The following is a 14,149-nucleotide window of genomic DNA, read 5'->3' on the forward strand; positions in this document are numbered from 1 at the left end:
AGCAGCTGTTGGAGAGGGGCCTGTGACAGAGGGGCTGCCCCACTACCACCCCCCACCCCGCGCTGATACTTTCCAGGAAAAATCTGGCTCCCATCACTTTGGCAGGGGTTTATTTTTGGAAGGTTTAATAATGTCCGTGGTGCGCCTGTCGCTCATTCAAAATACAGACCCTTTATTTGTATTCATAGGCAGGATTAAATATAAAACTGGCCTGGCTCCAGCTGGCTCTTGCACCAAACGTCTTTGACACCAGCATCGTCCAAGGCTGTAAAGTCCAGGTGGCAGTTTTACAGCTCCTGCAAATGAATCGCAGACCTGGACAGCCCTTTCTGGGTCTGACCTCCCTCTGCTCAAATGGTCACTGCAGCCTCATGTAAATGTGGCCACAGCACACACCACGATGGGGTGGCTGGGCCATGATGGTGTCCCAGCACCACTGTGGCTGCTCTGAGGTGACCTGAGGCACAAGTCTCAGCTGGTGGCCTGGTTGGGGGCCTGGTTCTCCTACCTGGAGAGAAAAAGCCAGATGGAAGCATCCCAGGGCAGAGAGCAGAGAAGGGTGTCCCCTGGGGAGGCTGTGGACGGGGCTGAGTGGACAGAGGCAGCCTGGGGATGCTGTTCATGGCCTCTGAAAGTGAGTTTGGGTGGAGATTGAGCCCCCAGAGTCCAGAAAGGGCTCTCTCTGCTGCAGGGATCTGGATGAACAGCTTTGGACCTACTTTGACATGGTCTGGAATGGCTTTATACCTCCAGGAATTTCTCAGTTTGCTTTGTTTATTTAAACAAAACCCCTCAAATCTGAACACTAATCCAGCTCCTACCAGCAGCCTGGTGATTAGAGGAGCTGCTGCCCCAGGCTCAGGGTCTCTCCTGGGCAGCAAAGCTCTCCAAACATCTTGAAACAAATGTCAAACTATTAGTGGAGGCTTGTGTGGTGCAGGGAATTGCAAAAGCGCTGTTTGGAGAGGTCTGGAGGGAGGGCGGATGGGACATTTAGCACTGGGAAGGTGGCAGATGGCCAGATTGGCAAATCATCAAGATGCCAGCAGAGCCACAAAGGAGGGGAGCACGTCCTGCTAACCTGCAGGGGTGGGACAATGCAGAGAGACCCTCAGGTCAGGTACAGACAGGCGAGGGGAGCACAGTCCTGCAGGGCGGGGTTGGAGGTGTTCAGCCAGCCCAGCTTTTCCATAGCCCTCTGATCTCTGTGCCAAGGAGTGATTCTTTACAGGGTGCCTAGGGAAAGCAACTGCATTATTTTCCTCCAGCATTTGGATGCCAGGAATCCAACAAGCCCCTGCTCTGCTGCATTTTCAGGCCTCCCCTCTTCTCCCATGGCTAAGGGCACACATGCACTAGAAAGCATAAAGAGTTTGGCTTTGACCAACTTCAATAAAGCATGGAAGGGGGGAAGATAGATGGGCACAGATGGGAGGAAACGCTTTCGGGAGAGACTGCTTGAGAAAGGCAAACGGAGGATGTTAAAGCTCTGAGCACCCATGCACAAATGGCTTGAAAAATTGACTCCATTTCCCCCCTACCCCCACCAAGTGTCTTTTCACTGGTCCGCCGTAGTTCAGGGTCACCTGAGTCCAAAGCTTCATGCCCTCAAACCATGAGGGTACACTCCACAAACCACAGCGCAGGGCCTGGGAATAACACAACCCACTTGAATGAAGAAATCTGAAAAAAAATAATATGTATGCTGCACCACAATTACAGGTAGAGAAGGTATTTGAGGTGGTTAGTAAACATGTCAAAAAATAAATACAGCTATTCAGTCAGCAAACAGCTGCATGATTATAACCAGGAAAATCTACCCCAGCCAAAAACCAGCTGAGACCCAACAACATGCGCTTATTAAGGAGTGGTATTTTTTTTTGTGTGCGCATTTTTTGGAAGGAGGTTGAAAATATTCTGCCCACTCTTTATTTTAGGAAGGTGAAATGTCCCTGGTGGATTTCAAAAGCCAACCTCTTGGGTATGTGTTCTCCATGCCAAGACACTGAGTCACGAAGAGATCGGAGGAAGCTGTTGGAAGTCCAGACAGGGGATAAAACAGCTGTAATTGAGGAGCCAGCTCAGCTCCGTCTGCTAATAACCACACAGCCCTTCCCTGCCCTCAGCCTTTGAGCTGAGGTCTTTGCTCTCTGCCACTTTCACAGGCTCCCTGGTTATTGCTTGGGGTCAAACTTGTCCACACCTATTCCATTCTGAATGACTGCTTGTGTCCCAGCCAAGCCTGGGGTCAGGCAGTGTGCCTGCAGGCTGGGGAGCACTGTCCTTCCTGCGTTTTTCCCAACGGGAGCTGACAGCCCCAGGCACGTCTGCAGGACCCTTGGGCTTGCAGGGACACATTGCTGCTCTCCAAGCTTCAGTTTAATGTGTTTGTCCACCCTGGCACATCATGTGTTGTAGCAGCGTGGGACACGTCTCCGGTCACTGTCTGGCCTTTTTCTTTGGGGCACGTGGGGTTGTTGGTGCCTCTTGAGGGCTCTCAGAATGAAGGGACTCTGTGATCCATAGGGATCATGGGGCAGGGTGGTACATAGCACGTGTGGGGTCTAGATGTGGGAAGGTCCCAGGCTGTTTGCCCAAGGAGGTTTCTGCCTCTGCCTGCTGGTGTTTACACCACGATGGTGGAGCAGGGACAAGGGGAAAGGTGCTCTGGCTGCTCCTGAGCTGCGGCAGCTCCTCGCCTGATATGTTTCATGGCTGCTGATTCCATCCAGAGTGTGAGGCGCAGGCATGATGCTCCTTCTGCCTCAGCTCCAGAGGAGGGTGGGAAGGGTGGCCAGGGACAGGAGCCTTGGGACCCCCAACAAGTAACTCTGATGTGTCTCATGGGTCAGAGCGTTGGCTGAAAGTGCAAGCCATGTTTAGAAGAATGATCTTCATGGCCCAGTTCAGAAACTGAGCTGAATTTCCCTGCTATGAGTGTCCTGTCAAAAGAGCTTCAAGCCCCCTGCCTCCTGGAAAGAGCCCTGGAGGTCCCACCTGGACTGAGCAGAGGAGGGAATATGGAGGAGGTGGAGATGAGGCAGGACAAGGTGCAATAGGTAGATAGAGATGAAAGGTGTTAAAGGACAGTGAGGAGAGAAGGTAGGAGCAGGGGCAGAGAGAGGAACAGGGGGAGCAGTGAAGGGATAGAGAAAGGGGTTCTTATTTCCAAGGGAAGATGAGTCAGGGAAGGGAGGTAGGAAGCAAAGGAAAATCTGAGAAGGAATGGAGAAGCAGAGGAAATGACGAAATTAGCCTGGGGGGATTTGCTCAATGGGGCCCCTGGTTGGGCAGCTCTCAGTGTGGAGGGGGTTGCCAGGTGCTGCTCGGCAGGGATTTGAGTCACAGCAGATTTCACCACGTCTGGGCAATGTCCTGGGCTGCAGCCGGGAAGCGCCAGGGGGCAAAATTGTCCATGGCCAGTGCCGCTGTCCTCTGCCCAGCCGGTGGGCTCACGCTTTGCAAGAACAAGGAGCTGCTTTGGGAACAGTCTGACTCAGGAATCCCGTTTTATTCTCCCCCCCTTTGTTTTGCTGTTCTCTCCCCCCTCCTCCTTTTTCTTTGTCTGCTAATGCACAGCAGATGGGAGGAAATGCCATTTTAAATGCCACAGCATCCTGATGAAATGCGATGGGTTATGGCAATCTCGGATGAATCATGGGATTGTTTTGTGTACACGGCCCTGCTGCTGCTCAGCCTCGCTTGGGCAGCTCTCTGCCTCCAGCCTTGCAAGTACACTGAGGATTGTTCAGGCATCCCCACCAGCCTGGTGGCAGGTGCCCTCCCAGACCTGGGTGTCCAAGTCACATTCATTAATGTCACCAGCTGCATTTCTGGAGGCCAAACCAAGTCCATGACACTTTACCAGTGGTGAAACCAGCATTTAGTTTTGAAATATCTGCTCCACATTGCCTTTGGGGACTTCAGGGGTGATAAATGATGCTCAGTTCTCATGTTATGTTCATAGGATTTTTGCACAAGGTGGAAGAATGAGATCGAGGGAGCCTGACCTGGTGAATCACAGCCTTCCCCAGCATCTCCAGCTTAGCCCTTGGCCCCTCTGGAAAGCTGTGTTTCCACACCTGCCTCCTCCTTGGCCCCACAGCCAGGATGGACCCACAGAGCCAAAGCTGAGGTCTGTGATGTGGCCGCTTGCTGTCGAAGCTTTGCTTGGGGTGATCAGATCATTTCCCCTAAGCTATGAGGCAGGCATCGAATAATATTGACTCACTCTCTGGCAGCTTGCTGCCAGATGAGAAGGAGCAGCTCAGAAGTGAAAAGAAAAATATTAAAAATATATTTATACACATATCCCAACAGCTCCATCACTGGAACTCAGAGTGACCTAGCCCTTTTAGTTTCAAACTAATTAATTGGAGGGAAAAAAGTTACTTCTAAGCCTGCGGAATATAAAGCAGCCTTTTAAATTTGGTAGCTGAAAGAACAGATTTGAGAACTCCAACGAGCAGAAGACCTGACATTAACATTTCGTTGCAATATGCTTAACAACCTCGATTGGAAGTGTCTCTCTGGCTGTGTCTCACTGCCTGTGTGTCTGCTGGCGTGGCAGTTATTCAGCGCTGGCACTGAACATCAAGTAGCATTAAACCATTTAATTTCTCTTTTTTTTGGGGAGTTGATCCAATATACATCGATGCAGAGAGCAGAAGGGCTGTTATTATTAATCAGCCCCCAGCCCAGCCCTGCTTTCCCGCAGGCTCTTGCTCTCCTTTGTAAGCCTATCCCTGTTAAAAGGCCTGGCAGCCTCGCGTGCAGCACGGCCAACACCAACAGCCTCAACAGCTCTGCTGTGTTGATCCAGGACTCAGCAGCTCTACCTGGGAGGAGAGGGAAGGGGCTGTGTTTGCCTTCATGAAGCCAGGGATCTGGGGTATTATTTTTCTCCCATTGGGCATCCTTTGCTGCTCTAACTGGAGTCCAAAGGTGTGCAGCAGGAAAAGGAGGGGAAGGAGGCAGCAGGGGGAGGAAGGGGCTGCTCGTGCTGGGGTCATGCTGTGGACCTGTGCTGTGGTTTGTGTCCTTCCAGCATCCTGAGCTTCCTCAGCTCCATTCTGACCAGAGCAAAACTCTTACTCCTGGTGAAGAGCCACAATATGAGACTGAGAAAGGATAAAAACCCCCTTATTTTTCAGCAGTGAGCTGCCGCACTGCTGTGGCTGTATCCTATTACTTCGCCTCAGGACGGCTGGCTCTTGCTTGTGCTCCCACCAGACCAGCAGCACTTGTCCCCCCAGCCTGGTGGCCTCAGCCCCACAGTCCCTGGCCATAATCACCATCTGTGGTTTGCTCTGAATTCCCTGCTGTGTAGAGTCTGGGAGGCTGGGAAAGAGAAGAAAGCTTGCTGGGAAAGCTCAGCAGGATGGGTCACCCAGGGGAGGATCACTGTGAGGAACATCACTGTGCAGCAGCATGTCCCCCCACCCTCCCTGTGGCATCATCCTGGTGTGGGCACAGCCATGTGCCAGCAGTGGGGATACAACAATCTGAAAACAGGGTAAAAAAGAGAGAAAAAAAGGTAAGAATTTAGGCCTCTCTTTCTGAGGGTTTCTGCTTTGTTCATTAGCATCCCTTCCTGGTCCCCTTGTGCCTCAGTGTGGCTGCTGGGCACGAGAGAGTGCCATTAATGGGCTCTTGATGTGTGTTTATTTCGTTTAGCACATCCTGAGTGCCGTGGTGAGAGCTTCAGAGACGTTCATTACGCTGATTGCTTTCCCTGCTTATGAAGATGGAAAAAGCCACAGTGGTTAAGGGAGTGGAGTGGACAGATGCCAGATGCATTAGTGCTCTGGGCAGTCACGGAGGGCCCCTTCCTTAGGAGTTTTGCCTCAGGAGAAGGAGAGTTGAGAAGAACCCGGCTTCCCTGGGACCTGTACTCATTGACCAAGTGGCTGTGGGTTGAGGGGAGACCCCACAAGGGATGGGAGACCCCACAAGGGACATGACACCCTGCAAGGGTCTACCCTGCTCTGGCAGGGCTCAGTCTGAAGGTAGGGGAGACCTGTGTGAGCACATCCAGCATGAGCCGTGCCTCGTGTCACAGCGTTGCCAGCCCTTCCTGATGCTTGTGCCATGAGCAGCCAGGGGTGGCCAGGGCAATGGTCCTGCTCACAGCATCCTCATCCTCTAAAAGTGTGAGTGCTGAGCCAGCCTGACTGGTTGCAGCCAAACTCTCTGACTCTGCCCAGGACAGGCAGCCACAGAAGGGTTGGCGGGTCACCCAGCACGACCTCTGCTCTCTGTCAGCACAAGCTCTGCATGTTCCCTGCCAGACAAGGAGGTGGGCAGGATGGAAAGCTTGTGCTCCTGGTACCCAAACCCATCTGCCCCTGGGCTTCCCAGGTGAACTGTGAAGCACTTTGCCTCTGCTCAAGTGGGACACAACCCCACGCTAGCTCCAAGCACATTCTCCAGATTGATATAACTTCGATGTACCAGAAAAAACTCAGCTTTAAGGCAGGAGCAACATGTACACATGTGCTTGTGAAAAAGTAACATGTGGGGGGATCAGATTTGGTCCTGCACTGATGGGGACAGCCAAGATGGGCTTCTGCAGCAACATTAGTCCCTGTTCTCCAAGCCCTGCTGAGGGGGTAGCATGGCCAGAGATGCCCATTTATCTGTGTATGACAGCAATACGCAAGAATCACAAACAGATTTTTGCCTTATCTCGCTTGAGGGTTGTTGCAGTACAAGGATTTATTTTGGCTTTTCTGCCAAAAAAATGTATGCAGAGATTCCACCAAAGCACATATATATATGTTTCTCTTGGAAACAGAAGAAAACCATTATCCGAAAAAGCCCTGCACTGTTATTAATCTCTGGGGTTTTATCCAAGTTTCATTAGGAATCTGGACATACTTGAAATGGCTTTCAGATAAAGCTGAATGAATCTCTCTCTGTCTCAGAGGCTGGTGCAGCTTAATTTCCTAGCTGAGATTTGGGTGGGTTGGGAATTGGGTAGGAGATTTTCAGCCACCTAAACCGGGAAGGAGGGAGTGCCTTAAAGCAACCCGATCTGAATGACTCGCAGGCACTTTCCATGGCTTGCCAGGAGCGTAGGGTGAGCAGGGATGTCTTGGTGGAGGGAAGCTCTTCCTTGAACTTGAAATTGCATTGGAGACTCCTGACTCATGGGGCAGGAGAGCTGGGAGAGCCAGTCCTCCAGGGGTGGACAGCCTCCCCTAATCCCTGGGAGCAAAAGGCCAAAGCACGGATGCTGGAGTAAGGAGGATGCTGAAGGCACTCCCCTGCCTTCCCTGGACCAGGGGTCCTGGATGTGGCCACCTCAAAGCCACGGCAAGCCTTCCAGCCCGTGTAAGCCACAAGAGGGTGACAAAGTGCCATCCTGTGCTGTGGTGGCCCTGGACAAACCCAAAGGTGTCCCGGGCTGGCAGACGACAGCAATCCCCTTTGGAGGGCAACCAGAGGCTCTTGGAAAGTCCTTGATGAAGTCCTGGATGGGAAAGAGGGCTGGCTGGAAATGGGATGCTGGTACTGAGGAGCTGGGGACTTTTTATTCCACCTAGCTTTAGTTAGCGTCGGTGCTGGCATCAGCAAACTATTTTTGTTGCCAAAAGAGGGGGGGGAAAAACTCCCCAAAATTGCTGTAGCAGGCAAGGAGAGAAACCTTGCCCTTGCTCCCTGTTGGTGGTCTAATGTGAAACCCATATTTTTGAGTAATTTTGGAAAAACAGAGAGCAGCTCCATGTCTGTCTTTTGTGCTCATGGAGAGCTCGTGGCCAGCCAAACCTGCACCTCCCAGTGCTCCAAACATGCTGGGGCTTAGAGACATGGCTTGGTGGAGGAGCCACCCAAACTCACACGAGGTTGGGATGGAGGCAGCTTGGTGGCACTGGAAAGGATGCTCCAGGAGCATCTGTGCCACCTGAGAGTGGCACTGACAAGGAAAGATGCTCCTGTTCCTGTTCTTTCTGCCTGGGATGTCTCCAAGGTGCCCGTGTGTGGTCACCCTGCATGTGTCACGCCTCACAGGCTGCAGCCATCTCTATGTCTTAGGCCATGTACTGATGGTTGTCTTTTGGCCCTATGGGGACTCTGTTGCAGATCCCAATCCTTATAAGCCTCCCTGGGGAGAAACAGTGGTCCCTTCTGCCTCTTCTCTCTCCCTCTGAGACTGTAGCATCGCCCGTGGTGTGGTGTGGACAGGAACTCGCAGGATGATCTTTGCAATTCTGCTTCTAGGAGGACAACCCGTGCTTCTGAGCAGCTGCCCGAGGCACTGTCCAAGAGAGAAGACTGAAGTGCTCTGGGGGAGGTTTCCAAGTGGGAGTCTCATCCTCCCTCTCTCCCAGGAGGCCGGGGCAGCGGGTGTGGGCTCGACGGCATCTCCGGCCTGGAGCACCAGCCAGCTCCCTTGTAACTTCATCTGGGCTGGGATGGGAAGAGCCCGCAGTGCAGCAGACAGGAGGGTGGCTCTGCCAGCCTCTGATCTTATCTGCTGCTGAGAGTGGCTGGTGCGGGCTGGCCCTGCCTCCTGGGAAGGTTGGGCTGCCTGGCCGGAGAGCTGAGCAACATTTTCCCACAGAGCGTGGATTTGTTTTACCCCTCTCGCTGTTGCAGGAGTGCACATATGGATATTGGGATGTATATTTGCAAATCCCCTCACTTCTATCTGTTGTTTATGCTGTTATTGGTAAAAGGACGAGGGGACAAAGGAGTGATTGCCCCCTAAGTGCTTCGGGAGGCGCCTGTGTGGAAGGGACATGGGGTGATGTGAACGAGGGTGTGTGCCTGGGTAACACAGGCTTTTTCTGGCAGCTGCAACTTGTTCACTGAGTTTACACTCCAAGGAGATTCTTCTCTGTTCTCTTTAAATACTAGAAGTAATTAGAAGCTGCTTATGAGTAATTGCTTGGACTAAACAGTCTGGTTTCATTTAAGTGGTCGGTATGAAATGCCTGATGGTTTGGTAGGGAAAAAAGTAAGAAAAACTCCTTCTCTTTTAGGCTCCTAGGAGCTGCCATGGGGTTAAATCCTGCCTTTCCTCACCCATCTAGGACTGTGAAGCCCTCCCAGAGGGAGGTGGGAGAGAACATTTTCTCCCTTGAGAAGGGAGGGGAAGGTGGAAGAGGGACTGGTTATGCCAAAACTAATGGGGCCGGGGTTTTTCAGTGAGAAACAGCTGATCCCACTCTTACCTCCAGAGCAACATGCAGGAACGTTTTCTGCCACTCCCCAAGGCAGAACTGTGAAAGCCTAAAGCCAATGTTAATGACCAGCTTGCAACACGCTGGATTTTACAGACCTCAGTGAAAATTGTGACAATAAATCTGCCTCAGGCTCCAGTCGTTAAGTTGTCCTCAATACCACAAAAATCCCTGCAGATTTTGTGTTTACTTTGGCCCTGCAAATGCCGTGCTCTGTTACAGTGTTAATGGCAAGAGAGATTTTCGGGGCCTTGGACGCAGCGGCGCTGGTTTGGATGAGCCGGCGGCGGGGAGCGGATGGAGGGAACGGGCTCCGTTTGGTGCGTTCAGCACATTTTATCAGCTTATCCGATCCGTAGGCAGATGAAACAGTGCAAGTCAGGCAGGGTGAGAAGAGATTTCCCAACAGGGTAAGCAGGCATTTGGAGGCAGGAGGAGTGTGGGAACTGCAAGGGAGAGGAAGGTTTGGGACCTGGGGCTGGGGAAGGCTCTGTTCCCTTCTCCTGGCAGAGAGGTCGCCCTGAGGGGCAGGACCATGTGTATGGCATCCCCTTGCACAAGCTCTGTGCTTACCCCACTCCTTGTGCTGGAGGCACATCCTGATGCATCCCAGAGACCATCCTGGAGATGTGATGCTGAGGAGCTGGACCAGGGCTGACCTGCGCAGCCGTTCCCATGTTATCCGTGCATCCCTGGGCTCTGGTCACCTAGCAACTGTGCATCACATCGCACGGCAGCCTTAAATAAATGGTGTGCAGCAGGACCGTGAACCCTGCCGGGCCCCACATCCGCATCCCACTGCTGCAGCCTCGACTCTGGCAGCTCTGCAGAGTCTGTCATGTGCTGCCAGGGCAGCTACATAATCCATGCTCATGCTTTCCCCTTCCCAAATCCCCTCCATCATCCTGGATTTAAGCCAGTCCTGTGGCACTGTGGTACACTGGGAGCTGCTTTCAGCATATTTGAGAATCAACTTCTCCCAGGGCGGGATCCCTGCCTTGACTTGGATCATGGGACTGAGCTACATCCCCTGTTTTCATTTCGCTTGGTGTTTAGGGGAGCTGAATATGGGTTATACCTTTCCATTTATAGTTTTAGCAAAGCATGATTGGATTTTGTTCCAATCATTTTTTATCTTGACTAAAATGTCGGTTTTGAAGACCTATTATTAGCAATTTTTTGTATAGCTTCTGGATTACTGCAGATAATCATGAATCACCCTCTGCAGTATTGATATAGGTACTTTAAGCCTCCCAACAACCACCCTGTAAGTTATGCCCGCGATTACGAGCCAAAAACCCTCAATGGTAACTGGTGGGCTTGGAATATGGGGATGGTGCTCCAGATCCAGTGTCTGCAGAGCACATTTCTCCACCGTCCTTGTGTGTGCGAGGAGTCCTGGTGCACATGCTGTGGTTCAGCTCCAGCTCCCAGCTCCAGCCTAGGACTTTGCTTCCAGCCCCTTCCAGCCCCTTCCCTACATTTGTCCTGCTTGGTGCCCATGTTGCCTTACATGGTCTCCCAGTGCTGGATTTGGTGCTTTCTGTTTGGGAAACTGCATCTCTTTGCTTGATCTGGTGGTTTTACTGGTGCCTGGTGGGCAGCTGCCTGCACTGGAGTGAACACAGCTCACCCTGACCCATGGCTCCAGGAGGAGGCTGCTCCAGGCCCCTCTGCTTTGGAATGAAGTTATTTGCACCCATCATAGAGTCTTAGAATCATTAAGTTTGGAAAAGCCCTTTGAGATCATCACATCCAACCATTAACCCAGAACTGACAGTTTCACTCCTAAGCCATGTCTCTAAGCACCAAATCTACATGTTGTTTCAACACTTCCAGGGATGGTGATTCCACCACTTCCCTGGGCAGCCTGTTTCAATGCTTGACTACTCTTTCAGTGAAGAAATTTTTCTCAACATCCGATCTAAGCCTCCCCTGGCACAATCTCACCCTGCAGAGTTTGTCTGCAAATGCCATGTGCTGCCTCTGAGGAATCACTCCTGGAGTTTTCTGTTCGAGTGAAATACTCCAGTGTTCTCCTCAGTAAATTCAGCTGAGGGAAACTGGTTTTTATTCTCATTATTCTGCTCTGTTTCCCATTCAGGAGGGAGGAATCCAAGCTCCAAAGTTTAATCCTAGATTTCTCTGCTGACAGATCTCACTGCACAGCCAGGAAAGGAAGCTCTGCTCAACTTTGGGCACAACTGATACAGCAGCATGGTTGTGCTGGACCTCTTCTCTGCTACTTTAAGGTCCAGAGGTCAAACAGGTGTCCAGGTTTAAACCAAGACCTTCTGGTTTGACTCCTCTTGGGAAGCCGTAGCAGCAATGAGGCTGGTGTGTTACAAACCCAGGTTGAAGGGGAATGTGGGTGCTCAGCGTTCAAAGCTCCATTCCCTCGTATCTTGCTTTCCACCCTGCTGCAATGTCTGTGGGCACCCTGGGCCTTCGAAGAAACTTCAAAGGAGGCAGCACACCCTCTTCTGTTAGCACTGAAGACTGATGAATAACAGAGTGGACCCACTCACTTGTACTTTAATCTGCAATGTTCTATGGAAATTAAGCCTTTCTCTTACAAGAACACAATTTGTGCTCTTGGCATCCTGGGCGAGAAAGAGCTCTCATCTCCTGCTGGATTATTGATACCTTTTGTATTAAGTAACACAGTGTCTAGCTGGGCTATTTGCCTGTTCTGAACCGCTCCCCAGACAGCGCTCAACAGCACAGAGACCTTTTGAAAGGGTGAGAGCGGGAGCTTCCAGCGCCTGTGCCCAGGGCTTGCTGCTGCCTGCAGGGATGGGGTGGGCAGAGAGGAGCTGCGGGGTCTGGCCGCACGTGCTCCCTGCCCTCTTCCTGCTGCAGCAGCGCGGCTGTGACCAGCCTTGACATAAAACCCTTTGAAATGCCCCTCCTGAGCTTTCCGCCTTCCTCTCCTGCCAGGGTGGAAAACAACCTTTGGTGCTGGGGAGCAGCAGCATCTCTACCATGGTCCCCCAGGGTGCTGAGAAAACACGTCCTGGATAAACAGGCGTTCATTTGCCCGAAGGGGGCACAGGTGCGAGCCCGGCTGGCACGGGCAGGTGTGTTTTGCTTGTGCTGAAGTGGGGTTATAAACAAGCAGGGCGCTGAGGCCATCCTGTCCTGCCCTGCTGTGAGCTCAGCAATGAGAAAGGGCTCCTTGTCTAGGGCAGGCACCTGAGCCAAGCCAGGGAGTGCTGGGCTTCATCCTCCTCGTCCTCCATGCCTTGGCTCGGGGCAGCGAGCAGAGCTCCGGGTGGGCAGCCTGCCCACCGGCCGTCGCATCTCCTGCCAGCCCAAACCCACCGGCTGCCTTTGAAGAGGTTGCACCTGAAAGGGGAGATGGAATTTGAGGGCAGGCAGGAGCCAGGAGGCTGCCCAGCCCTGGGGGAGGATGGCCAGTCCCTTGCTGTGCTGTGGCTTGGGAGGAGAGCCAGGACCCTGGTGGGGCATTAGGAGAACATGGAGGGGCTGGGGCTGCTCCCATGGACCCAGGAGTTTGCTGGGTCCCTGGATACCTGATGGCCATGGCTGCTCCAGGAGGGAAGCGTGTTCAGGGGCTCCACCAGAGGTGCCAGGTTGCAGCCTGGAGTGGCTTTGGGATGGAGAGACATTTGCCAGGCAGCTGCTGGGACGAATTGCTCTTTCTTTCCCCAGCCTGGGTGAGGCTGAAAGTGATGCCAGCATCTTGCATACTTTGAGGATTGAGGAGTTTCTGTGTCTCCCATCATAAATCGTGTCAGGAATGAAGGTGGGGGAGTCCAAAATCAATAAGCTGGGGAAGCCAGTGTCAGGGTCACATGGCAGTGCTGCCAGAAACCAGCTATGCTAAATGCTTAAATCCTTCCTTCCGCTGCCTTGGGACCTTCTCCTCTGCTTCAAAGAGAGCCCTTGGAGGCCAGGGAACTGCTGACTCTTTTTTTATATGTTTTTTTTTTTAGCAAAGCTCGGCCATTCTGGAAGGTGTGTTGGGGCCAAAGTCCACCCTAGGAGCCTGAGCCATGAGAGCCTGACAGGACCAGGCTGTGCCCATGTGCTCTCTATTTTCCCATCAAACTCTGCCACACCTGGGCAGGTTCCTCATCTCCAGCCTGTCCTGCCTGCAAAGCCAGACTTGAGTTGCTTCCCCTTTCACCCTCTCAGAAACCTGTGGGGATCCACATCTCAATGCATGCCTGGTTCACAGCGAAGGGGATTCTCCATCCAGACTGCCAAGCCACTGTGTGAGCCCTGAGGCTCTGCCGCGAAGCTCCAGCGGGGAGCACCTCACTTCAGGCGTGGATTTTGGGCTTGAGAAGAGGGAGCAGGGCGAGGAGGGAGAGCACCCAGGCGACGTGGAAAGCTTGCCATAAGGCATGGGAAGAAGGGAGCAGTGCCAAACCCATGGGCTCCTCTCCAGCTCTTCAAAGCAAATCGTTAGAGACATGAGAGAAGGCGGCGGCGAGCTGCAGTTTCCCAGAAGGTGGAGAAAGGCAAGGGAAAGAATATTATGTGAAGGAAGGGAAGCTGATGGACTGAAGCCTCCTGAATGAAAGGGAAGGAAGAAAACAAACACGAGCAGGAAGGCGTAGAAGTCATTTCACAGGAGAATTTGCAGAATCATTGAGATGTATCATCACAGTGACCAAAACCAGAAGAATAATTCCTTACCCTAAGAGGAACTTTTCTTATTCAGGGCTTTTATTTCCTATTTTGCTGGTACTGCAGGACCAGGAGACGAGGAAGGGAAGAAGCAGTGTTTTGATGGGGAACAAACCCTGGCCAAGCCCAACATGTGTTGTTAGAGGCTATGGTTTACATTAGAAAAGACTCTAATACTGTGCTACAGCTTCCAAGTGCATTTTGATGGTGATGATTATTTTCAACTGCGCAAATGGTGTGAAATACAGGCAGGGTATTGAAAAAAAGACCATTCAGCTTCTAGAAAATCCAGATCCCCTGTC

This window comes from Corvus hawaiiensis, chromosome 15, assembly GCF_020740725.1.
Source record: "Corvus hawaiiensis isolate bCorHaw1 chromosome 15, bCorHaw1.pri.cur, whole genome shotgun sequence".
Taxonomy (NCBI): domain Eukaryota; kingdom Metazoa; phylum Chordata; class Aves; order Passeriformes; family Corvidae; genus Corvus; species Corvus hawaiiensis.